This window comes from Somniosus microcephalus, chromosome 6 (genome assembly GCF_052327205.1).
Source record: "Somniosus microcephalus isolate GS21.2 chromosome 6, FLI_Smic_1.0, whole genome shotgun sequence".
NCBI classification, from domain to species: domain Eukaryota; kingdom Metazoa; phylum Chordata; class Chondrichthyes; order Squaliformes; family Somniosidae; genus Somniosus; species Somniosus microcephalus.
The window spans coordinates 166,698,858-166,723,371 of NC_140992.1; positions in this window are offsets into that span (position 1 = coordinate 166,698,858).

The window sequence follows — 24,514 nt, forward strand, 5'->3', positions numbered from 1 at the left end:
TCCAGGTGTGACTGTACCAGGGCCGAGAATTCTAGCCAGTACTCCAGGTGTGATGGTACCAAGGCCCAGAATTGTAGCCAGAGCTCCATGTATGACTGTACCAGGACACAGAATTGCGGCCAGTGCACCAGGTGTTGCTGTACCACAACCCAGGATTTTCACCAGTACTCCAGGTGTGACTGTTCCAGGGCCCAGAATTGTAGCCAGTAGTCCAGGTGTAACTGTACCAGGACCCAGATATGCAGATAGTACTCCAGGTGTGTCAGTGCCAGGGCCCAGAATTGTTGCCAGTACTCCTGTGACTGTACAATGACCCAGAGTTGTAGCCAGTAGTCCTGGTGTGACTGTACCAGGATCCAGAATTGTAGCCATTATTCCAGGTGTGACTGTACCAAGGCCCAGAATTGTATCCAGTACTCCAGGTGTGAATGTAACAGGGCCCTAAATTGTAGCCTGTGCTCCATGTGTGAGTGTACCAGGTTTCAGAATTGTATCCAGTACTGCAGGTGTGTCTGTACCAGGACTGAAAAATGTAGCCAGTAACCCAAGTGTGACTGTACCAGGGCCCAGAATTGTAGCCAGTACTCCAGGTGTGACTGTACCAGGATCAAGAATTGTAGCCATTACTCCAGGTGTGTCTGTACCAGGACCCAGATTTGTAGCCAGTAATCCAAGTGTGATTGTACCCAGGCCCAGAATTGTAGCCAGTGCTCCAGGTGTGACTGTACCAGGACCCAGAATTCTAGCCAGTGCACCAGGTGTTGCTGTACCAGGACCTAGGATTCTAGCCAGTACTCCATGTGTGACTGTACCAAGTTCCAGAATTTTAGCCAGTGCTCCAGGTCTGACTGTACCAGGGCCCCAAATTGTAGCCATTACTCCAGGTGTGACTGTACCAGGGCCCAGAATTATAGCCAGTATCCCAGGTCTGAATGTAACAGGACCAAGAATTGTAACCAGTACTCCAGGTGTGACTGTACCACGGCCCAGAATTGTAGTCAGTGCTCCAGGTTTGACTGAACCAGGGCCCAGAATTGTAGCCAGTACTCCAGGCGAGACTGTTCCAGGGCCCAGAATTGTAGCCATTACCCCAGGTGTGTCTGTGCCAGGGCCCGGAATTGAGGCAGTACTACAGGTATGACTGCACCAGGGCCCAGAATTGTAGCCAGTACTCCAGGTGTGACTATCAGGACCCAGATTTGTAGCCAGTACTCCTGGTGCGCCAGTTCCAGGACCCAGAATTTTATCCAGTACACCAGGTGTGACAGTACCAGGGCCCAGAATTGTAGCCAGTTCTCCAGGTGTGACAGTACCAGGGCCCAGAATAGTATGCAGTGCTCCAGGTGCGGCTATACCAGGGCCCAGAATTGTAGACAGTACTCCAGGTGTGACTGTCGCATGGCCCAGAATTGTATCCATTACTCCAGGTTTGACTGTACCAGGCCCCAGAATTGTAGTCTGCTCGAGGCGTGACAGTACCAGGAAACAGAATTGTAGCCAGTACTCCAGGTGTGACTGTTCCAGGGCCCAGAATTGTAGGTATTACCCCAGGTGTGTCTGTACCAGGGCCCAGAATTGAGGCAGTACTACAGGTATGACTGTACCAGGGCCTAGAATTGTAGCCAGTGCACGAGGTGTGGCTGTATCAGGACCCAGAATTGTACCCAGTAATCCTGGTGCGCCTGTTCTCGGACCTAGAATTGTAGCCAGTACTCCAGGTGCGACTGTATCAGGGCTCCAGAATGCAGCCAGTGCTCCAGGTGTGACTGTACCAGGGCCCAGAATTGTAGCCAATAATCCAGGTTTGGCTGTACCAGGACCCAGAATTGTAGCCATTACTCCAAATGTGACTAAACCAGGACCCAGAATTGCAGCCAGTGATCCAAGTGTGACTGTGCCAGGGTCCCAGAAATGTAGCCAGTACTGCAAGTGTGACTGTACCAGGGTCCAAAATTGTAGCCATTGCTCCAGTTCTGACTGTACCATGACCCAGAATTGTAGCCAGTACTCCAGGTGTGACAGAACAACAACCCAGATTTGTATCCAATACTCTAGGTGTGAATGTACAGGGAACCAGAATGGTAGCCAGTGATCCAGATGTGAATGTAACAGGGCCCTAAATTGTAGCCTGTACTCCATGTGTGAGTGTACCAGGTTTCAGAATTGTATCCAGTACTGCAGATGTGTCTGTACCAGATCACAGATCTGTAGCCAGTGCTCCAGGTGTGGCTGTCCCAGGAGCCAGAATTGCAGCCACTACTCTAGGTGTTACTGCACCAAAGCCAAGATTTGTAGCCAGTACTCCATGTGTGACTGGACCAGGATCCAGAATTGCAGCCAGTATTCCAGGTGTCACTGTACCAGGACACAAAATTCAAGCCAGTAATCCTGATGTGACTGTACGAGGACCTAGATATGTAGCCAGTAATCCAGGTGTGACTGTACCAGGACCCAGAATTGTAGTCAGTGCTCCAGCTTTGAATGTACCATGGCCCAGAATTGTTGCCAGTACATCAGGTGTGACTGTATCAGGGCCCCAGAATGCAGCCAGTTCTCCAGGTGTGACTATACCAGGACCCAGATATGCAGATGGTACTCCAGGTGTGACTGTACCAGGGCTCAGAATTTTAGCTATTGCTCCAAGTGTGACTGTTCCAGGGCCCAGAATTGTTGCCAGTACTCCTGCTCTGACTGTAACAGGAACCAGAATTGGCACCAGTCTTCTAGGTGTGACAGTAACAAGGCCCAGAAATGTTGTCAGTACTCCAGTTTTAATGTACCAGGAACCAGAATTTAAGCCAGTACTCCAGGTGAGACTGTACCTGGGCACAAAATTGTAGCCAATACTCCAGGTGTGACTGTACCAGGAACCAGAATTGTAGCCAGAATTCCAGGTGTGACTGTACCAGGGCACAGAATTGTAGCCAGTGCTCCAGGTGTGACTGTACCAGGGCCCAGAATTGCAGCCAGTACTCCAGGTGTGACTATACCAGGACCCAGATATGCAGATGGTACTCCAGGTGTGACTGTACCAGGGCTCCGAATTTTAGCTAGTGCTCCAAGTGTGACTGTTCCAGGGCCCAGAATTGTTGCCAGTACTCCTGCTCTGACTGTACAAGGAACCAGAATTGTCACCAGTATTCCAGGTGTGACAGTAAGAAGGCCCAGAAATGTAGTCAGTACTCCAGTTTTAATATACCAGGAATCAGAATTTTAGCCAGTACTCCAGGTGCGACTGTACCTGGACACAAAATTGTAGCCAGTACTCCAGGTGTGACTGTACCAGGGCCCAGAATAGTGGCCAGTACTCCAGGTGTGACTGTTTTCAGGGCACAGAATTGTAGCCAGTACTCCAGGTGTGACTGTACCAGGGCCGAGAATTGTAGCCAGTACTCCAGGTTTGACGGTACCAAGTCCCAGATTTGTAGCCAGTGCTCCATGTATGACTGTACCAGGACACAGAATTGCGGCCAGTGCACCAGGTGTTGCTGTACCACAACCCAGGATTGTTGCCAGTACTCCAGGTGTGACTGTACCAGGAACCAGAATTGCAGCCAGTATTCCAGGTGTGACTGTACCAAGGCCCAGAGTTGTAGCCAGTACTCCAGGTGTGTCTGTACCAAGACCCAGAATTTTAGCCAGTACTCCAGGTGAGACTGTACCTGGACACAAAACTGAAGCCAGTATTCCAGGTGTGACTGAACAACAACCCAGATTTGTATCCAGTACGCCAAGTGTGAATGTACATGGAACCAGAATGGTAGCCAATGATCCAGATGTAAATGTAACAGGGCCCTAAATTGTAGCCTGTACTCCATGTGTGAGTGTACCAGGTTCCAGAATTGTATCCAGTACTGCAGGTGTGTCTGTACCAGGTCACAGATCTGTAGCCAGTGCTCCAGGTGTGGCTGTCCCAGGAGCCAGAATTGTAGCCAGTACTCTAGGTGTGACTGTAACAAAGCCAAGATTTGTAGCCAGTATTCCATGTGTGACTGCACCAGGATCAAGAATAGTAGCCAGTATTCCAGGTGTGACTGTACCAGGACACAAAATTCTATCCAGTAATCCTGATGTGACTGTACGAGGACCCAGATATGTAGCCAGTAATCCAGGTGCGACTGTTCCAGGACCCAGAATTGTAGCCAGTGCTCCAGGTGTGACTGTACCGGGACCCAGAATTGTAGCCAGTACTCCAGGTGTGACTGTACCGGGACCCAGAATTGTAGCCAGTACTCCAGGTGTGATCGTACCCTTGCCCAGAATTGTAGCCAGTGCACCAGGTGTTGCTGTACCAGGACCCAGGATTGTAGCCAGTACTCCAGGTGTGACTGCTCCAGGGCCCCATATTGTAGCCATTACTCCAGGTGTGAGTGTACCAGGGCCCAGAATTGTATCCAGTGCTCCAGGTTTGGCTGTCCAAGGATCCAGAATTGTAGCCAGTACTCCAGTTGTGATTGTACCAGGGCCCAGACTTGTAGCCAATAATCCAGGTGTGGCTGTACCAGGACCCAGAAATCTAGCCAGTGATGCAAGTGTGGCTGTACCAGGGCCCAGAATTGTACCCAGTACTCCAGGTGTGACTGTTCCAGGGTCACAAATTGTAGCCATTACTCCAGGTGTGAGTGTACCAGGGCCCAGAATTTTATCCAGTGCTCTAGGTTTGGCTGTCCCAGGACCCAGGATTGTAGCCAGTACTCCAGTTGTGACTGTACCAGGGCCCAGATTCGTAGCCAGTGCTCCAGGTTTTGCTGTCCCAGGACCCAGAATTGTAGCCAGTATTCCAGGTTTGACTGTACCAAGGCACAGAATTATAGCCAGCACTTCAGGTATGACTGTACCAGGACCCAGAATTTTAGCCAGTATTCCAGGTGTGACTGTACCAGGGCCCAGAATTGTATCCATTACTCCAGGTGTGACTGTACCAGGGCCCGGAATTGTAGGCAGTGCTTCAGGCATGACCATACCAGGGCCCAGAATTGTAGCCAGTGCTCCAGGTGTGACTGTATCAGGACCCAGATATGCAGATGGTACTCCAGGTGTGACTGTACCAGGGCTCAGAATTTTAGCTAGTGCTCCAAGTGTGACTGTTCCAGGGCCCAGAATTGTTGCCAGTACTCCTGCTCTGACTGGACAAGGAACCAGAATTGTCGCCAGTATTCCAGGTGTGACAGTAACAAGGCCCGGAAATGCAGTCAGTACTCCAGTTTTAATGTACCACAAATCAGAATTTCAGCCAGTAATCCAGGTGAGACTGTACCTGGACACAAAAGTGTAGCCAGTACTCCAGGTGTGACTGTACCAGGGCCCAGAATAGTGGCCAGTACTCCAGGTGTGACTGTTTTCAGGGCACAGAATTGTAGCCAGTACTCCAGGTGTGACTGTACCAGGGCCGAGAATTCTAGCCAGTACTCCAGGTGTGATGGTACCAAGGCCCAGAATTGTAGCCAGTGCTCCATGTATGACTGTACCAGGACACAGAATTGCGGCCAGTGCACCAGGTGTTGCTGTACCACAACCCAGGATTGTCGCCAGTACTCCAGGTGTGACTGTTCCAGGGCCCAGAATTGTAGCCAGTACTCCAGGTGTAACTGTACCAGGACCCAGATATGCAGATAGTACTCCAGGTGTGTCAGTGCCAGGGCCCAGAATTGTTGCCAGTACTCCTGCTGTGACTGTACAATGACCCAGAGTTGTAGCCAGTAGTCCTGGTGTGACTGTACCAGGAACCAGAATTGTAGCCAGTATTCCAGGTGTGACTGTACCAAGGCCCAGAATTGTAGCCAGTACTCCAGGTGTGACTGTACCAAGACCCAGAATTTTAGCCAGTACTCCAGGTGAGACTGTACCTGGACACAAAATTGAAGCCAGTATTCCAGGTGTGACTGAACAGCAACCCAGATTTGTATCCAGTAATCCAGGTGTGAATGTACAGGGAACCAGAATGGTAGCCAGTGATCCAGATGTGAATGTAACAGGGCCCTAAATTGTAGCCTGTACTCCATGTGTGAGTGTACCAGGTTTCAGAATTGTATCCAGTACTGCAGGTGTGTCTGTACCAGGACTGAGAAATGTAGCCAGTGATCCAAGTGTGACTGTACCAGGGCCCAGAATTGTAGCCAGTACTCCAGGTGTGATTGTACCAGGACCCAGAATTGTAGCCAATAGTCCCGGTGTGACTGTACCAGGATCAAGAATTGTAGCCAGAGCTCCAGGTATGGCTGTACCAGGACCCAGAATTGTAGCCAGCACTCCAGGCGTGACTGTACCAAGGCTCAGAATTGTAGCCAGTACTCCATGTGTGGCTGTACCGAGGCCTACAATTGTAGCCATTACTCCAGGTGTGTCTGTACCAGGACCCAGATTTGTAGCCAGTAATCCAGGTGTGATTGTACCCAGGCCCAGAATTGTAGCCAGTGCTCCAGGTGTGACTGTACCAGGACCCAGAATTCTAGCCAGTGCACCAGGTGTTGCTGCACCAGGACCTAGGATTCTAGCCAGTGCTCCATGTGTGACTGTACCAAGTTCCAGAATTTTAGCCAGTGCTCCAGGTCTGACTGTACCAGGGCCCCAAATTGTAGCCATTACTCCAGGTGTGACTGTACCAGGGCCCAGAATTATAGCCAGTATCCCAGGTCTGAATGTAACAGGACCAAGAATTGTAACCAGTACTCCAGGTGTGACTGTACCACGGCCCAGAATTGTAGTCAGTGCTCCAGGTTTGACTGAACCAGGGCCCAGAATTGTAGCCAGTACTCCAGGCGAGACTGTTCCAGGGCCCAGAATTGTAGCCATTACCCCAGGTGTGTCTGTGCCTGGGCCCGGAATTGAGGCAGTACTACAGGTATGACTGCACCAGGGCCCAGAATTGTAGCCAGTACTCCAGGTGTGACTGTATCAGGACCCAGAATTGTAGCCAGTACTCCTGGTGTGCCAGTTCCAGGACCTAGAATTTTATCCAGTACACCAGGTGTGACAGTACCAGGGCCCAGAATTGTAGCCAGTTCTCCAGGTGTGACAGTACCAGGGCCCAGAATAGTATGCAGTGCTCCAGGTGTGGCTATACCAGGGCCCAGAATTGTAGACAGTACTCCAGGTGTGACTGTCGCATGGCCCAGAATTTTATCCATTACTCCAGGTTTGACTGTACCAGGGCCCAGAATTGTAGTCTGTGCTCGAGGCGTGACAGTACCAGGAAACAGAATTGTAGCCAGTACTCCAGGTGTGACTGTTCCAGGGCCCAGAATTGTAGGTATTACCCCAGGTGTGTCTGTACCAGGGCCCAGAATTGAGGCAGTACTACAGGTATAATGTACCAGGAATCAGAATTTCAGCCAGTAATCCAGGTGAGACTGTACCTGGACACAAAAATGTAGCCAGTACTCCAGGTGTGACTGTAACAGGGCCCAGAATAGTGGCCAGTACTCCAGGTGTGACTGTTTTCAGGGCACAGAATTGTAGCCAGTACTCCAGGTGTGACTGTACCAGGGCCGAGAATTCTAGCCCGTACTCCAAGGCCCAGAATTGTAGCTAGTGCTCCATGTATGACTGTAACAGGACACAGAATTGTGGCCAGTGCACCAGGTGTTGCTGTACCACAACCCAGGATTGTTGCAAGTACTCCAGGTGTGACTGTTCCAGGGCCCAGAATTGTAGCCAGTACTCCAGGTGTAACTGTACCATGACCCAGATATGCAGATAGTACACCAGGTGTGACAGTGCCAGGGCCCAGAATTTTGCCAGTACTCCAGGTGTGACTGTACCAAGACCCAGAATTTTAGCCAGTACTCCAGGTGAGACTGTACCTGGACACAAAATTGAAGCCAGTATTCCAGGTGTGACTGAACAGCAATCCAGATTTGTATCCAGTACTCCAGGTGTGAATGTACAGGGAACCAGAATGGTAGCCAGTGATCCAGATGTGAATGTAACAGGGCCCTAAATTGTAGCCTGTACTCCATGTGTGAGTGTACCATGTTTCAGAATTGTATCCAGTACTGCAGGTGTGTCTGTACCAGGACCCAGAAATGTAGCCAGTGATCCAAGTGTGACTGTACCAGGTCCCAGAATTGTAGCCTATACTCCAGGTGTGACTGTACCAGGACCCAGAATTGTAGCCAGTAGTCCCGGTGTGACTGTACCAGGATCCAGAATTGTAGCCAGAGCTCCAGGTATGGCTGTACCAGGACCCAGAATTGCAGCCAGCACTCCAGGTGTGACTGTAACAAGGCCCAGAATTGTAGCCAGTACTCCATGTGTGGCTGTACCGAGGCCTACAATTGTAGCCATTACTCCAGGTGTGACTGTACCAGGGCCCTGAATTGTAGCCAGTACTCCAGGTGTGTCTGTACCAGGACCCAGATTTGTAGCCAGTAATCCAGGTGTGATTGTACCCAGGCCCAGAATTGTAGCCAGTGCTCCAGGTGTGACTGTACCAGGACCCAGAATTCTAGCCGGTGCACCAGGTGTTGCTGTACCAGGACCTAGGATTCTAGCCAGTACTCCATGTGTGACTGTACCAAGTTCCAGAATTTTAGCCAGTGCTCCAGGTCTGACTGTACCAGGGCCCCAAATTGTAGCCATTACTTCAGGTGTGACTGTACCAGGGCCCAGAATTATAGCCAGTACCCCAGGTCTGAATGTAACAGGACCAAGAATTGTAACCAGTACACCAGGTTTGACTGTACCACGGCCCAGAATTGTGGTCAGTGCTCCAGGTTTGACTGAACCAGGGCCCAGAATTGTAGCCAATGCTCCAGGCGAGACTGTTCCAGGGCCCAGAATTGTAGCCATTACCCCAGGTGTGTCTGTGCCAGGGCCCGGAATTGAGGCAGTACTACAGGTATGACTGCACCAGGGCCCAGAATTGTAGCCAGTACTCCAGGTGTGACTGTATCAGGACCCAGAATTGTAGCCAGTACTCCTGGTGCGTCAGTTCCAGGACCCAGAATTGTAGCCAGTACACCAGATATGACTGTATCAGGACCCAGAATGCAGCCATTGCTCCAGGTGTGACTGTACCAGGGCCCGGAATTTAGCCATTACTCCAGTTGTGACTGTACCGCGACCCAGAATTTTATCCAGTACACCAGGTGTGACAGTACCAGGGCCCAGAATTGTAGCCAGTGCTCCAGGTGTGACAGTACCAGGGCCCAGAATAGTAGGCAGTGTTCCAGGTGTGGCTATACCAGGGCCCAGAATTGTAGACAGTACCCCAGGTGTGACTGTCACATGGCCCAGAATTGTATCCATTACTCCAGGTTTGACTGTACCAGGGCCCAGAATTGTAGTCTGTGCTCGAGGCGTGACAGTAACAGGAAACAGAATTGTAGCCTATACTCCAGGTGTGACTGTTCCAGGGCCCAGAATTGTAGGTATTACCCCAGGTGTGTCTGTACCAGGGCCCAGAATTGAGGCAGTACTACAGGTATGACTGTACCGGGGCCCAGAATTGTAGCCAGTGCACGAGGTGTGGCTGTATCAGGACCCAGAATTGTACCCAGTAATCCTGGTGCGCCTGTTCTAGGACCCAGAATTGTAGCCAGTACTAGAGGTGCGACTGTATCAGGGCTCCAGAATGCAGCCAGTGCTCCAGGTGTGACTGTAACAGGGCCCAGAATTGTAGCCAATAATCCAGGTTTGGCTGTACCAGGACCCAGAATTGTAGCCAGTAGTCCCGGTGTGACTGTACCAGGATCCAGAATTGTAGCCAGAGCTCCAGGTATGGCTGTACCAGGACCCAGAATTGTAGCCAGCACTCCAGGTGTGACTGTACCAAGGCCCAGAATTGTAGCCAGTACTCCATGTGTGGCTGTACCGAGGCCTACAATTGTAGCCATTGCTCCAGGTGTGACTGTACCAGCGCCCAGAATTGTAGCCAGTACTCCAGGTGTGTCTGTACCAGGACCCAGATTTGTAGCCAGTAATCCAGGTGTGATTGTACCCAGGCCCAGAATTGTAGCCAGTGCTCCAGGTGTGACTGTACCAGGACCCAGAATTCTAGCCAGTGCACCAGGTGTTGCTGCACCAGGACCTAGGATTCTAGCCAGTACTCCATGTGTGACTGTACCAAGTTCCAGAACTTTAGCCAGTGCTCCAGGTCTGACTGTAACAGGGCCCCAAATTGTAGCCATTACTCCAGGTGTGACTGTACCAGGGCCCAGAATTATAGCCAGTACCCCAGGTCTGAATGTAACAGGACCAAGAATTGTAACCAGTACTCCAGGTGTGACTGTACCACGGCCCAGAATTGTAGTCAGTGCTCCAGGTTTGACTGAACCAGGGCCCAGAATTGTAGCCAGTACTCCAGGCGAGACTGTTCCAGGGCCCAGAATTGTAGCCATTACCCCAGGTGTGTCTGTGCCAGGGACTGGAATTGAGGCAGTACTACATGTATGACTGCACCAGGACCCAGAATTGTAGCCAGTACTCCTGGTGCACCAGTTCCAGGACTCAGAATTGTAGCCAGTACACCAGATATGACTGTATCAGGAACCAGAATGCAGCCATTGCTCCAGGTGTGACTGTACCAGGGCCCGGAATTTAGCCATTACTCCAGTTGTGACTGTACCAGGACCCAGAATTTTATCCAGTACACCAGGTGTGACAGTACCAGGGCCCAGAATTGTAGCCAGTTCTCCAGGTGTGACAGTACCAGGGCCCAGAATTGTAGCCTGTACTCCAGGTGTGACTGTCGCATGGCCCAGAATTGTATCCATTACTCCAGGTTTGACTGTACCAGGGCCCAGAATTGTAGTCTGTGCTCGAGGCATGACAGTACCAGGAAACAGAATTGTAGCCAGTACTCCAGTTGTGACTGTTCCAGGGCCCAGAATTGTAGATATTAACCCAGGTGTGTCTGTACCAGGGCCCAGAATTGAGGCAGTACTACAGGTATGACTGTACCAGGGCCCAGAATTGTAGCCAGTGCACGAGGTGTGGCTGTATCAGGGCTCCAGAATGCAGCCAGTGCTCCAGGTGTGACTGTACCAGGGCCCAGAATTGTAGCCAATAATTCAGGTTTGGCTGTACCAGAACCCAGAATTGTAGCCATTACTCCAAATGTGACTAAACCAGGACCCAGAATTGTAGCCAGTACTCCAAGTGTGACTGTACCAGGGTCCAAAATTGTAGACATTGCTCCAGTTCTGACTACCATGACCCAGAATTGTAGCCAGTACTCCAGGTGTGACTGAACAACAACCCAGATTTGTATCCAGTACTCTAGGTGTTAATGTACAGGGAACCAGAATGGTAGCCAGTGATCCAGATGTGAATGAAACAGGGCCCTAAATTGTAGCCTGTACTCCATGTGTGAGTGTACCAGGTTTCAGAATTGTATCCAGTACTGCAGGTGTGTCTGTACCAGATCACAGATCTGTAGCCAGTGCTCCAGGTGTGGCTGTCCCAGGAGCCAGAATTGTAGCCAGTACTCTAGGTGTTACTGTACCAAAGCCAAGATTTGTAGCCAGTACTCCATGTGTGACTGTACCAGGATCCAGAATTGTAGCCAGTATTCCAGGTGTGACTGTACCAGGACACAAAATTCTAGCCAGTAATCCTGATGTGACTGTACGAGGACCTAGATATGTAGCCAGTAATCCAGGTGTGACTGTACCAGGACCCAGAACTGTAGCCAGTACTCCAGGTGTGACCAAACCCTGGCCCAGAATTGTCACCAGTGCTCCAGGTGTGACTGTACCGGGCCCCAGAATTGTAGCCTGTACTCCAGGTGTGATCGTACCCTTGCCCAGAATTGTAGCCAGTGCACCAGGTGTTGCTGTACCAGGACCCAGTATTGTAGCCAATTCTCCAGGTGTGACTGTTCCAGGGCCCCATATTGTAGCCATTACTCCTGGTTTGGCTGCCCCAGGACCCAGAATTGTAGCCAGTACTCCAGTTGTGACTGTACCAGGGCCCAGATTGTAGCCAGTGCTCGAGCTTTGGCTGTATCAGGACCTAGAATTGGAACCAGTACTCCAGGTGTGACTGTACCACGGCCCAGAATTGTAGTCAGTGCTCCAGGTTTGAATGTACCATGGCCCAGAATTGTAGCCAATGCGCCAGGTGTGACTGTATCAGGGCCCCAGAATGCAGCCAGTTCTCCAGGTGTGACTGTACCAGGTCCCAGAATTGTAGACAATACTCCAAGTGTGGCTGTACAAGGAGCAATAATTTATAGCCAGTGCTCAAAGTGTGGCTGTATCTGGACCCAGACTTGTAGCCATTACTCAAAATGTGACTGAACCAGTACCCAGAATTGTAGCCGGTGATCCAAGTGTGACTGTACGAGGGCCCAGATATGTAGCCAGTACTCCAGGTGTGACTGTACCAGGACCCAGAATTGTAGCCAGTACTCCAGGTGTGATCGTACCCTTGCCCAGAATTGTAGCCAGTGCTCCAGTTGTTGCTGTACCAGGACCCAGGATTGCAGCCAGTACTCCAGGTGTGACTGTACCAGGGCCACAAATTGTAGCCATTACTCCAGGTGTGAGTGTACCATGGCCCAGAATTGTATCCAGTGCTCCAGGTTTGGCTGTCCCAGGACCCAGAATTGTAGCCAGTACTCCAGTTGTGACTGTAACAGGGCCCAGATTTGTCACCAGTGCTCCAGGTTTGGCTGTCCCAGGACCCAGAATTGTAGCCAGTATTCCAGGTTTGCTGTACCAAGGCACAGAATTATAGCCAGTACTCCAGGTATGACTGTACCAGGACCCAGAATTTTAGCCAGTATTCCAGGTGTGTCTGTACCAAGACACAGATATGCAGATAGTACTCCAGGTGTGACAGTGCCAGGGAACAGAATTTTAGCTAGTGCTCCAAGTGTGACTGTGCCAGGACCCAGAATTGTAGCCAGTATTCCAGGTGTAACTGTACCAGGACCCAGATATGCAGATAGTACTCCAGGTGTGATAGTACCAGGGCCCAGAATTTTAGCCAGTGCTCCAAGTGTGACTGTTCCAGGTCCCAGTGTTGCCAGTACTCCTGCTGTGACTGTACAATGACCCAGAGTTGTAGCCAGTAGTGCTGGTGTGACTGTACCAGGAACCAGAATTGTAGCCAGTATTCCAGGTGTGACTGTACCAAGGCCCAGAATTGTATCCAGTACTCCAGGTGTGACTGTACCAAGACCCAGAATTTTAGCCAGTACTCCAGGTGCGACTGTACCTGGGCAGAAAATTGAAGCCAGTACTCTAGGTGTGGCTGTACCAAGGCACAGAATTGAAGCCAGTACTGTAGGTTTGGCTGTACCAGGGCACAACATTGCAGCCAGTACTCCAGGTATTACTGTACCAGGGCACAGAATTGTAGCCAGTGCTCCAGGTGTGACTGTACCAGGGCCCAGAATTGCAGCCAGTACTCCGGGTGTGACTCTACAAGGGTCCAGAATTGTAGCCAGTACTCCAGGTGTGACAGTTCCAGGGCCCAGAATTGTAGACAGTACTCCAGGAGTGACGGTACCAAAGCCCAGAATTGTTGCCAGTGCTCCATGTGTAACTGTACCAGGACCCAGAATTGCAGCCAGTGCACCAGGTGTTAATGTACCAAGACCCAAGTTTGTAGCCAGTACTCCCGGTTTGACTGTACCAGGGCCCAGATTTGTAGCCAGTACCCCAGGTGTGAATGTACCAGGGCCCAGAATTGAGGCTGTACTACAGGTATGACTGTACCAGAGCCCAGAATTGTAGCCAGTACTCCCGCTGTGATTGTATCAGGGCCAAGAATGGTAACCAGTGCTCCTGGGGTGAATGTTACAGGACCCAGAATTGTAGCCAGTACTCCAGCTGTGGCTGTACAAGGAGCAATGATTTGTAGCCAGTGCTCAAAGTGTGACTGTACCAGGGCCCAGAATTGTAGCCAATAATCCAGGTGTGGCTGGACCAGGACCCAGAAATGTAGCCAGTGATCCAAGTGTGACTGAACCACGGCCCAGAATTGTAGCCAGTACTCCAGGTGTGACTGTACCAAGACCCAGAATTGTAGCCAGAGCTCCAGGTATGGCTGTACCAGGACCCAGAATTGTAGCCAGCACTCCAGGTGTGACTGTACCAAGGCCCAGAATTGTAGCCAGTACTCCATGTGTGGCTGTACCGAGGCCTACAATTGTAGCCATTACTCCAGGTGTGACTGTACCAGGGCCCAGAATTGTAGCCAGTACTCCAGTTGTGTCTGTACCAGGACCCAGATTTGTAGCCAGAAATCCAGCTGTGATCGTACCCAGGCCCAGAATTGTAGCCAGTGCTCCAGGTGTGACTGTACCAGGGCCCGGAATTTTATCCAGTACTCCAGGTGTGGCTATACCAGGGCCCAGAATTGTAGCCAGTGCTCCACGTGTGACTGTACCAGGGCCCCAAATTGTAGCCTGTATACCAGGTGTGACAGTACCAGGGCCCAGAATTGTAGCCAGTACTCCAGGTGTGGCTATACCAGGGCCCAGAATTGTAGCCAGTACTCCAGGTGTGACTGTCGCATTGCCCAGAATTGTATCCATTACTCCAGGTTTGACTGTACCAGGGCCCAGAATTGTAGTCCGTGCTCCAGGTGTGGCTGTACCAGGGCCCAGAATTGTAGCCATTACTCCAAATGTGACTGAACCAGGACCCAGAATTGTAGCCAGTGATCCAAGTGTGACTGTACCAGGGCCCAGAATTGTAGCCAGTGCTCCAAGTGTGACTGTACCAGGGTCCGGAATTGTAGCCATTGCTCCAGATGTTACTGTAGCTTTTGACAAAGTCCCGCATAGGAGACTGGTCAAGAAGGTAAGAGCCCATGGGATCCAGGGTGCCTTGGCGCGTTGGATCCTAAACTGGCTGAGTGGCAGGAGGCAGAGGGTGATGGTCGAAGGTTGCTTTTGTGACTGAATGCCTGTGTCCAGTGGGGTACCTCAGGGATCGGTGCTGGGTCCCTTGTTGTTTGTGATCTACATAAATGATTTGGATGAGAATGTAAAAGGGATGATCAGTAAGTTTGCAGATGACACGAAAATTGGTGGGGTGGTAAATTGCAAGGAGGAAAGCCTCAGGCTACAGGACGATATAGACGGGTTGGTCAGTTGGGCGCAAAAGTGGCAAATGGAATTTAACCCTGAAAAGCGCGAGGTGATGCATTTTGGACAGACAAATAAGGCAAGGGAATACACAATGAGTGGTAGGACCCTAGGAAGTACAGAGGGTCAGAGGGACCTTGGTGTACATGTACATAGATCTCTGAAGGCAGCGGAACAGGTAGATAAGGTGGTTAAAAAGGCATATGGGATACTTGCCTTCATTAGCCGAGGCATAGAATATAAGAGCAGGGAGGTTATGATGGAGCTGTACAAAACGCTGGTGAGGCCACAGCTGGAGTACTGTGTGCAGTTCTGGTCGTCTCACTATAGGAAGGATGTGATTGCTTTGGAGAGGGTGCAGAGAAGATTCACCAGGATGTTACCTGGGATGGAGCGCCTCAGCTATGAAGAAAGACTAAACAGGCTGGGGTTGTTTTCCTTGGAGCAAAGAAGGCTGAGGGGGGACCTGATTGAGGTGTACAAAATGATGAGGGGCATAGATAGGGTAGACAAAGAGGAACTTTTCCCCTTAGTAGGGGGGTCAATAACAAGGGGGCATAGATTCAGGGTAAGGGGCAGGAGATTTAGAGGGGATTTGAGGAGGAACTTTTTCACCCAGAGGGTGGTTGGAATGTGGAACTCAATGCCTAAAAGGGTGGTAGAGGCAGGAACCCTCACAACATTCAAGAAGCATTTGGATGAGCACTTGAAATGCCATTGCATACAGGGCTATGGACCAAATGCTGGAAAATGGGATTAGACTGGACAGGGATGGATGGGCGGCGCAGACACGATGGGCCGAAGGGCCTCTTTCTGTGCTGTAAAACTCTATGACTCTCTGACTCTATGACCCAGAATTGAAGCCAGTACTCCAGGTTTGACTGAACAACAACCCAGATTTGTATCCAGTACTCCCAGCGTGAATGTACAGGGAACCAGAACGGTAGCCAGTGATCCAGAAGTGAATGTAACAGGGCCCCAAATTGTAACCATTACTCCAGGTGTGAGTGTACCAGGGCCCAGAAATGTATCCAGTGCTCCAGGTTTGGCTGTCCCAGGACCCAGAATTGTAGCCAGTATTCCAGATTTGACTGTACCAAGGCACAGAATTATAGCCAGTACTCCAGGTATGACTGTACCAGGACCCAGAATTTTAGCCAGTATTCCAGGTGTGACTGTACCAGGACCCAAAAATCTAGCCAGTACTCCATGAGTGACTGTACCAGGGCCCAGAATTGTAGCCACTACCCCAGGTGTGACAATATCAGGACCCAGAATTGTAGCCAGTATTCCAGGTGTGACTGTATCAGGACCCAGAATTGTAACCAATACTCCAGGTGTGATCGTACCCAGGCCCAGAATTGTAGCCAGTGCTCCAGGTGTGACTGTACCGGGACCCAGAATTGTAGCCAGTACTCCAGGTGTGCTCGTACCCTTGCCCAGAGTTGTAGCCAGTACACCAGGTGTTGCTGTACCAGGACCCAGAATTGTAGCCAGTACTCCAGGTGTGACTGTTCCAGGGCCCCAAATTGTAGCCAAATGCTCCAGGTGTGAGTGTACCAGGGCCCAGAATTGCATCCAGTGCTCCAGGTTTGGCTGTCCCAGGACCCAGAATTGTAGCCAGTACTCCAGTTGTGACTACCAGGGCCCAGATTTGTAGCAAGTGCTCCAGGTTTGGCTGTCCCAGCACCCAGAATTGTAACCAGTACTCCAGGTTTGACTGTACCAGGACCCAGAATTTTAGCCAATATTCTAGGTGTGACTGTACCAGGACCCAAAAGTCTAGCCAGTACTCCATGAGTGACTGTACCTGGGCCCAGAATTGTAGCCAGTACCCCAGCTGTGACAGTATCAGGTCCCAGAATTGTAACCAGTACTCCAGGTTTGACTGTACCATGGCCCAGAATTGTAGACAGTACTCCAGGTGTGACTGTTCCAGGGCCCGGCATTGTAGAAACTACCCCAGGTGTGTCTGTACCAGGGCCCCGAATTAAGCCAGTACTCCAGGTGTGACTGTGCAAGGGCCCAGAATTGTAGGCAGTACTCCATGTGTGACTGTATCAGGACCCATATTTGTAGCCAGTACTCCTGATGTGCCTGTACCAGGACCCAGAATTGTAGCCAGTACTCCAGGTGTGATTGTTCCAGGGTCCAGAATTGTAGCCATTACCCCAGGTGTGTCTGTACCAGGTCCAGATTTGAGGCAGTACTACAGGTATGGCTGTACCAGGGCCCAGAATTGAAGCCAGTAGTCCTGGTGTGACTGTATTAGGGCCCCAGAATGCAGCCAGTGCTCCAGGTGTGACTGCACCAGGGCCCAGAATTATAGCCATTGCTCCTGTTGTGATGGTAGCATGACCCAGAATGGTAGCCAGTGAACCAGGTGTGACTGTAACAGGGCCCCAAATTGTAGCCTGTACTCCATTTGTACTCTGTAACAGGGCTCAGAATTCTAGCCAGTACTCCAGGTGTGACTGTACCAGGACCCAGATTTGTAGCCAGTACTCCAGACGTGATTGTACCAGGTCCCAGATTTGTAGCCAGTGCTCCAGGTGTGGCTGTCCCAGGTCCCAGAATTGTAGCCAGTACTCCTCGTGCGACTGTACCAGGGCCCAGTATTGTAGCCAGTACTCCAGGTGTGACTGTTCCAGGGCCCCTAATTGAGGCAGTACTCCAGGTATGACTGTACCAGGGCCCAAAATTGTAGCCAGTCCTCCAGGTGTGACTGTACTAGGGCCCAGAATTGTAGACAATACTCCAGGTGTGGCTGTACAAGGAGCAATGATTTATAGCCAGTGCTCGAAGTGTGACTGTACCAGGGCCCAGAATTGTAGACAATAATCCAGGTGAGGCAGAGCCAGGACCCAGAATTGTAGGCCGTACTCCAAATGTGACTGTACCAGGGCCCAGAATTTTAGCCATTGGTCCAAGTTTGACTGTGCCAGGGCCCAGAAATGTAGCCAGTACTTCAGGTGCGACTGTACCAGGGCCCAGAATTGTAGCCATTGCCCCAGATGTGACTGTACCATGACCCAGAATTGTAGCCAGTACTCCAGGTGTCAATGTACAGGGTACCAGAATGGTAGCCAGTGCTCCAGGTGTGACTGTAACAGGGCTCAGAATTGTAGCCAATACTCCAGGTGTGACTGTACCAGGACCCAGAATTGTAGCCAGTGCTCCAGCTGTGAATGTACCAGGGCCCAGAATTGTAGCCAGTACTCCAGATGTGACTGATCAATGACCCAGATTTGTATCCAATACTCCAGGTTTGAATGTACAGGGAAGCAGAATGGTAACCAGTGTTCCAGGTGTGGCCATCCCAGGACCCAGAATTGTAGCCAGTACTCCAGGTGTGACTGTACCAAGGCCCAGAATTGTAGCCAGCACACCAGGTGTTGCTGTACCAGGACACAGAATTGAAGCCAGTACTCCAGGTGTGACTGTACCAAGTCCCAGAATTATAGCCAATGCTCCAGGCCTGACTGTACCAGGGCCCAGAATTGTAGCCATTACCCCAGGTGTGACTGTACCAGGGCCCAGAATTGTAGCCAGTACTTCAGGTGTGACTGTTCCAGGGCCCAGAATTGTAGACATTGCTCCTGTTGTGATGGTAGCACGACCCAGAATTGTAGCCAGTACTCCAGGTGTGACTGAACAATGACCCAGATTTGTATCCAGTACTCCAGGTGTGAATGTACAGGGAACCAGAATGGTAGCCAATGATCCAGGTGTGACTGTAACAGGGCCCCAAATTGTAGCTTGTACTCCATTTGTGACTGTAACAGGGCTCAGAATTCTAGCCAGTACTCCAGGTGTGACTGTACCAGGACCCAGATTTGTGGCCAGTAATCCAGGCGTGACTGTAACAGGGCCCAGAATTGTAGCCAGTTCTCCAGGTGTGACTGTTCCAGGGCCCGGAATTGTAGACATTACCCAAGGTGTGTCTGTACCAGGGCCCTGAATTAAGCCAGTACTCCAGGTGTGACAGTGCAAGGGCCCAGAATTGTAGGCAGTACTCCAGGTGTGACTGTATCAGGACCCATATTTGTAGCCAGTACTCCTGATGTGACTGTACCAGGACCCAGAATTGTAGCCAGTACTCCAGGTGTGACTGTACCGGGACCCAGAATTGTTGTCAGTACTCCAGGTGTGACTGTACCAAGTTCCAGAATTTTAGCCAGTTCTCCAGGTCTGACTGTACGAGGGCCCAAAATTGTAGCCAGTATTCCAGGTGTGACTGTACCAGGACCCAGAATTGTAACCAGTACTCGAGGTGTGACTGTACCATGGCCCAGAATTGTAGTCAGTGCTCCAGTTGTGACTGTACCAGTGCCCAGAATTGTCGCCAGTACGCCAGGTGTGATTGTTCCAGGGTCCAGAATTGTAGCCATTACCCCAGGTGTGTCTGTACCAGGGTCCAGAATTGAGGCAGTACTACAGGTATGGCTGTACCAGGGCCCAGAATTGAAGCCAGTAGTCCCGGTGTGACTGTATCAGGGCCCCAGAATGCAGCCAGTGCTCCAGGTGTGACTGTACAAGGGCCCAGAATTGTAGCCATTGCTCAAAATGTGACTGAACCAGTACTCAGAATTGTAGCCGGTGATACAAGTGTGACTGTACCAGGGCCCAGAAATGTAGACAGTACTCCAGGTGTGACTGTACCAGGGCCCAGAATTGTAGCCATTGCTCCTGTTGTGATGGTAGCCTGACCCAGAATTGTAGCCAGTACTCCAGGTGTGACTGAACAACGACCCAGATTTGTATCCAGTACTGCAGGTGTGAATGAACAGGGAACCAGAATGGTAGCCAGTGAACCAGGTGTGACTGCAACAGGGCCCCAAATTGTAGCCTGTACTCCATTTGTGACTGTAACAGGGCTCAGAATTCTAGCCATTACTCCAGGTGTGACTGTACCAGGACCCAGATTTGTAGCCAGTACTGCAGACGTGATTGTACCAGGGCCCAGATTTGTAGCCAGTGCTCCAGGTGTGGCTGTCCCAGGTCCCAGAATTGTAGCCAGTACTCCTCGTGCGACTGTACCAGGGCCCAGTATTGTAGCCAGTACTCCAGGTGCGACTGTTCCAGGGCCCCTAATTGAGGCAGTACTCCAGGTATGACTGTACCAGGGCCCAAAATTGTAGCCAGTCCTCCAGGTGTGACTGTACAAGGAGCAATGATTTATAGCCAGTGCTCGAAGTGTGACTGTACCAGGGCCCAGAATTGTAGACAATAATCCAGGTGAGGCAGAGCCAGGACCCAGAATTGTAGCCAGTACACCAGGTGTGGCTGTACCAGGACCCAGTATTGTAGTCAGTACTCCAAATGTGACTGTACCAGGGCCCAGAATTTTAGCCAGTGGTCCAAGTTTGACTGTGCCAGGGCCCAGAAATGTAGCCAGTACTTCAGGTGCGACTGTACCAGGGCCCGGAATTGTAGCCATTGCCCCAGATGTGACTGTACCATGACCCAAAATTGTAGCCAGTACTCCAGGTGTCAATGTACAGGGTACCAGAATGATAGCCAGTGATCCAGGTGTGACTGTAACAGGGCTTAGAATTGTAGCCAATACTCCAGGTGTGACTGTACCAGGACCCAGAATTGTAGCCAGTGCTCCAGCTGTGAATGTACCAGGGCCCAGAATTGTAGCCAGTACTCCAGATGTGACTGATCAGTGACCCAGATTTGTATCCAATACTACAGGTTAGAATGTACAGGGAAGCAGAACGGTAGCCAGTGTTCCAGGTGTGGCCATCCCAGGACCCAGAATTGTAGCCAGTACTCCAGGTGTGACTGTACCAAGGCCCAGAATTGTAGCCAGCGCACCAGGTTTTGCTGTACCAGGGCCCAGAATTGTAGCCATTACCCCAGTTGTGAATGTACCAGGGCCCAGAATTGTAGCCAGTACTTCAGGTGTGACTGTTCCAGGGCCCAGAATTGTAGACATTGCTCCTGTTGTGATGGTAGCATGACCCAGAATTGTAGCCAGTACTCCAGGTGTGACTGAACAATGACCCAGATTTGTATCCAGTACTCCAGGTGTGAATGTACAGGGAACCAGAATGGTAGCCAGTGATCCAGGTGTGACTGTAACAGGGCCCCAAATTGTAGCCTGTACTCCATTTGTGACTTTAACAGGGCTCAGAATTCTAGCCAGTACTCCAGGTGTGACTGTACCAGGACCCAGATTTGTGCCCAGTAATCCAGGCGTGACTGTACCAGGGCCCAGAATTGCAGCCAGTTCTCCAGGTGTGACTGTTCCAGGGCCCGGAATTGTAGACATTACCCAAGGTGTGTCTGTACCAGGGCCCTGAATTAAGCCAGTACTCCAGGTGTGACAGTGCAAGGGCCCAGAATTGTAGGCAGTACTCCAGGTGTGACTGTATCAGGACCCATATTTGTAGCCAGTACTCCAGGTATGACTGTACCAGGGCCCAAAATTGTAGCCAGTCCTCCAGGTGTGACTGTACTAGGGCCCAGAATTGTAGACAATACTCCAGGTGTGGCTGTACAAGGAACAATGATTTATTGCCAGTGCTCGAAGTGTGACTGTACCAGGGCCCAGAATTGTAGACAATAATCCAGGTGAGGCAGAGCCAGGACCCAGAATTGTAGCCAGTACACCAGGTGTGGCTGTACCAGGACCCAGTATTGTAGTCAGTACTCCAAATGTGACTGTACCAGGGCCCAGAATTTTAGCCAGTGGTCCAGGTTTGACTGTGCCAGGGCCCAGAAATGTAGCCAATGCCCCAGATGTGATGGTACCATGACCCAGAATTGTAGCCAGTACTCCAGGTGTCAATGTACGGGGTGGCAGAATGGTAGCCAGTGATCCAGGTGTGACTGTAACAGGGCTCAGAATTGTAGCCAATACTCCAGGTGTGACTGTACCAGGACACAGAATTGTAGCCAGTGCTCCAGCTGTGAATGTACCAGGGCCCACGAATTGCAGCCAGTACTCCAGATGTAACTGATCAATGACCCAGATTTGTATCCAATACTCCAGGTTTGAATGTACAGGGAAGCAGAATGGTAGCCAGTGTTCCAGGTGTGGCCATCCCAGGACCCAGAATTGTAGCCAGTACTCCAGGTGTGACTGTACCAAGGCCCAGATTTGTAGCCAGCACACCAGGTGTTGCTGTACCAGGACACAGAATTGAAGCCAGTACTCCAGGTGTGACTGTACCAAGTCCCAGAATTATAGCCAATGCTCCAGGTCTGACTGTACCTGGGCCCAGAATTGTAGCCATTACTCCAGGTGTGACTGTTCCAGGGCCCAGAATTGTAGACAGTACCCCAGGTGTGATTGTACCAGGGCCCAGAATTAAGGCATTACTACAGGTGTGACTGCACCAGGGCCCATACTTGTAGCCAGTGCTCCAGGTGTGATTGTGCCAGGCCCAGAATTGTAGCCAGTAATCCAGGTGTGACTGTATCAGGACAAAGAATTGTAGCCAATAATCCAGGTGTGGATCTACCAGGACCCAGAATTGAAGCCATTACTCCAAATGTGACTGTACCAGGGCCTAGAATTGTAGCCAGTGATCCAAGTGTGACGATACCAGGGTCCAGAAATTTGGCCAGTACTCCAGGTGTGATTGTTTCAGGGCCCAGAATTGTACCCATTGCTCAAAATGTGACTGAACCAGTACCCAGAATTGTAGCCGGTGATCCAAGTGTGACTGTACCAGGGCCCAGAAATGTAGACAGTACTCCAGGTGTGACTGTACCAGGGCCCAGAATTGTAGCCATTGCTCCTGTTGTGATGGTAGCCTGACCCAGAATTGTAGCCAGTACTCCAGGTGTGACTGAACAACGACCCAGATTTGTATCCAGTACTGCAGGTGTGAATGTACAGGGAACCAGAATGGTAGCCAGTGAACCAGGTGTGACTGTAACAAGGCCCCAAATAGTAGCCTGTACTCCATTTGTGACTGTACCAGGGCTCAGAATTCTAGCCAGTACTCCAGGTGTGACTGTGCCAGGACCAAGTTTTGTAGCCAGTACTCCAGACGTGACTGTACCAGGGCCCAGAATTGTAGCCAGTGCTCCAGGTGTGGCTGTCCCAGGTCCCAGAATTGTAGCCAGTACTCCTCGTGCGACTGTCCCAGGGCCCAGAATTGTAGCCAGTACTCCAGGTGTGACTGTTCCAGGGCCCCTAATTGAGGCAGTACTCCAGGTATGACTGTACCAGGGCCCAAAATTGCAGCCAGTCCTCCAGGTGTGACTGTACTAGGGCCCTGAATTGTAGACAATACTCCAGGTGTGGCTGTACAAGGAGCAATGATTTATAGCCAGTGCTCGAAGTGTGACTGTACCAGGGCCCAGAATTGTAGACAATAATCCAGGTGAGGCAGAGCGAGGACCCAGAATTGTAGCCAGTACACCAGGTGTGGCTGTACCAGGACCCAGTATTGTAGTCAGTTCTCCAACTGTGACTGTACCAGAGCCCAGAATTTTAGCCAGTGGTCCAAGTTTGACTGTACCAGGGCCCAGAAATGTAGCCAGTACTTCAGGTGCGACTGTACCAGGGCCTGGAACTGTAGCCATTGCCCCAGATGTGACTGTACCATGACCCAGAATTGTAGCCAGTACTCCAGGTGTCAATGTACAGGGTACCAGAATGGTAGCCAGTGATCCAGGTGTGACTGTAACAGGGCTCAGAATTGTAGCCAATACTCCAGGTGTGACTGTACCAGGACCCAGAATTGTAGCCATACTCCAGATGTGACTGATCAATGACCCAGATTTGTATCCAATACTCCAGGTTTGAATGTACAGGGAAGCAGAATGGTCGCCAGTGTTCCAGGTGTGGCCATCCCAGGACCCAGAATTGTAGCCAGTACTCCAGGTGTGACTGTACCAAGGCCAAGAATTGTAACCAGTGCTCCAGTTATGGCTGTACCAGGACCCAGAATTGTAGCCAGTACTCCAGGTGTGACTGTACCAAGGCCCAGAATTGTAGCCAGCGCAACAGGTGTTGCTGTACCAGGACACAGAATTGAAGCCAGTACTCCAAGTGTGACTGTACCAAGTCCCAGAATTATAGCCAATGCTACAGGTCTGACTGTACCAGGGCCCACAAATGTAGCCATTACTCCAGGTGTGACTGTACCAGGGCCCAGAATTGTAGCCAGTACTCCAGGTGTGACTGTTCCAGGGCCCAGAATTGTCGACAGTACCCCAGGTGTGATTGTACCAGGGCCCAGAATTAAGGCATTACTACAGGTGTGACTGCACCAGGGCCCATAATTGTAGCCAGTGCTCCAGGTGTGATTGTGCCAAGGCCCAGAATTGTAGCCAGTAATCCAGGTGTGACTGTATCAGGACATAGAATTGTAGCCAATACTCCAGGTGTGGATCTACCAGGACCCAGAATTGAAGTCATTACTCCAAATGTGACTGTACCAGGGCACAGAATTGTAGCCATTGCTCCTGTTGTGATGGTACCACTATCCAGAATTGTAGCCAGTA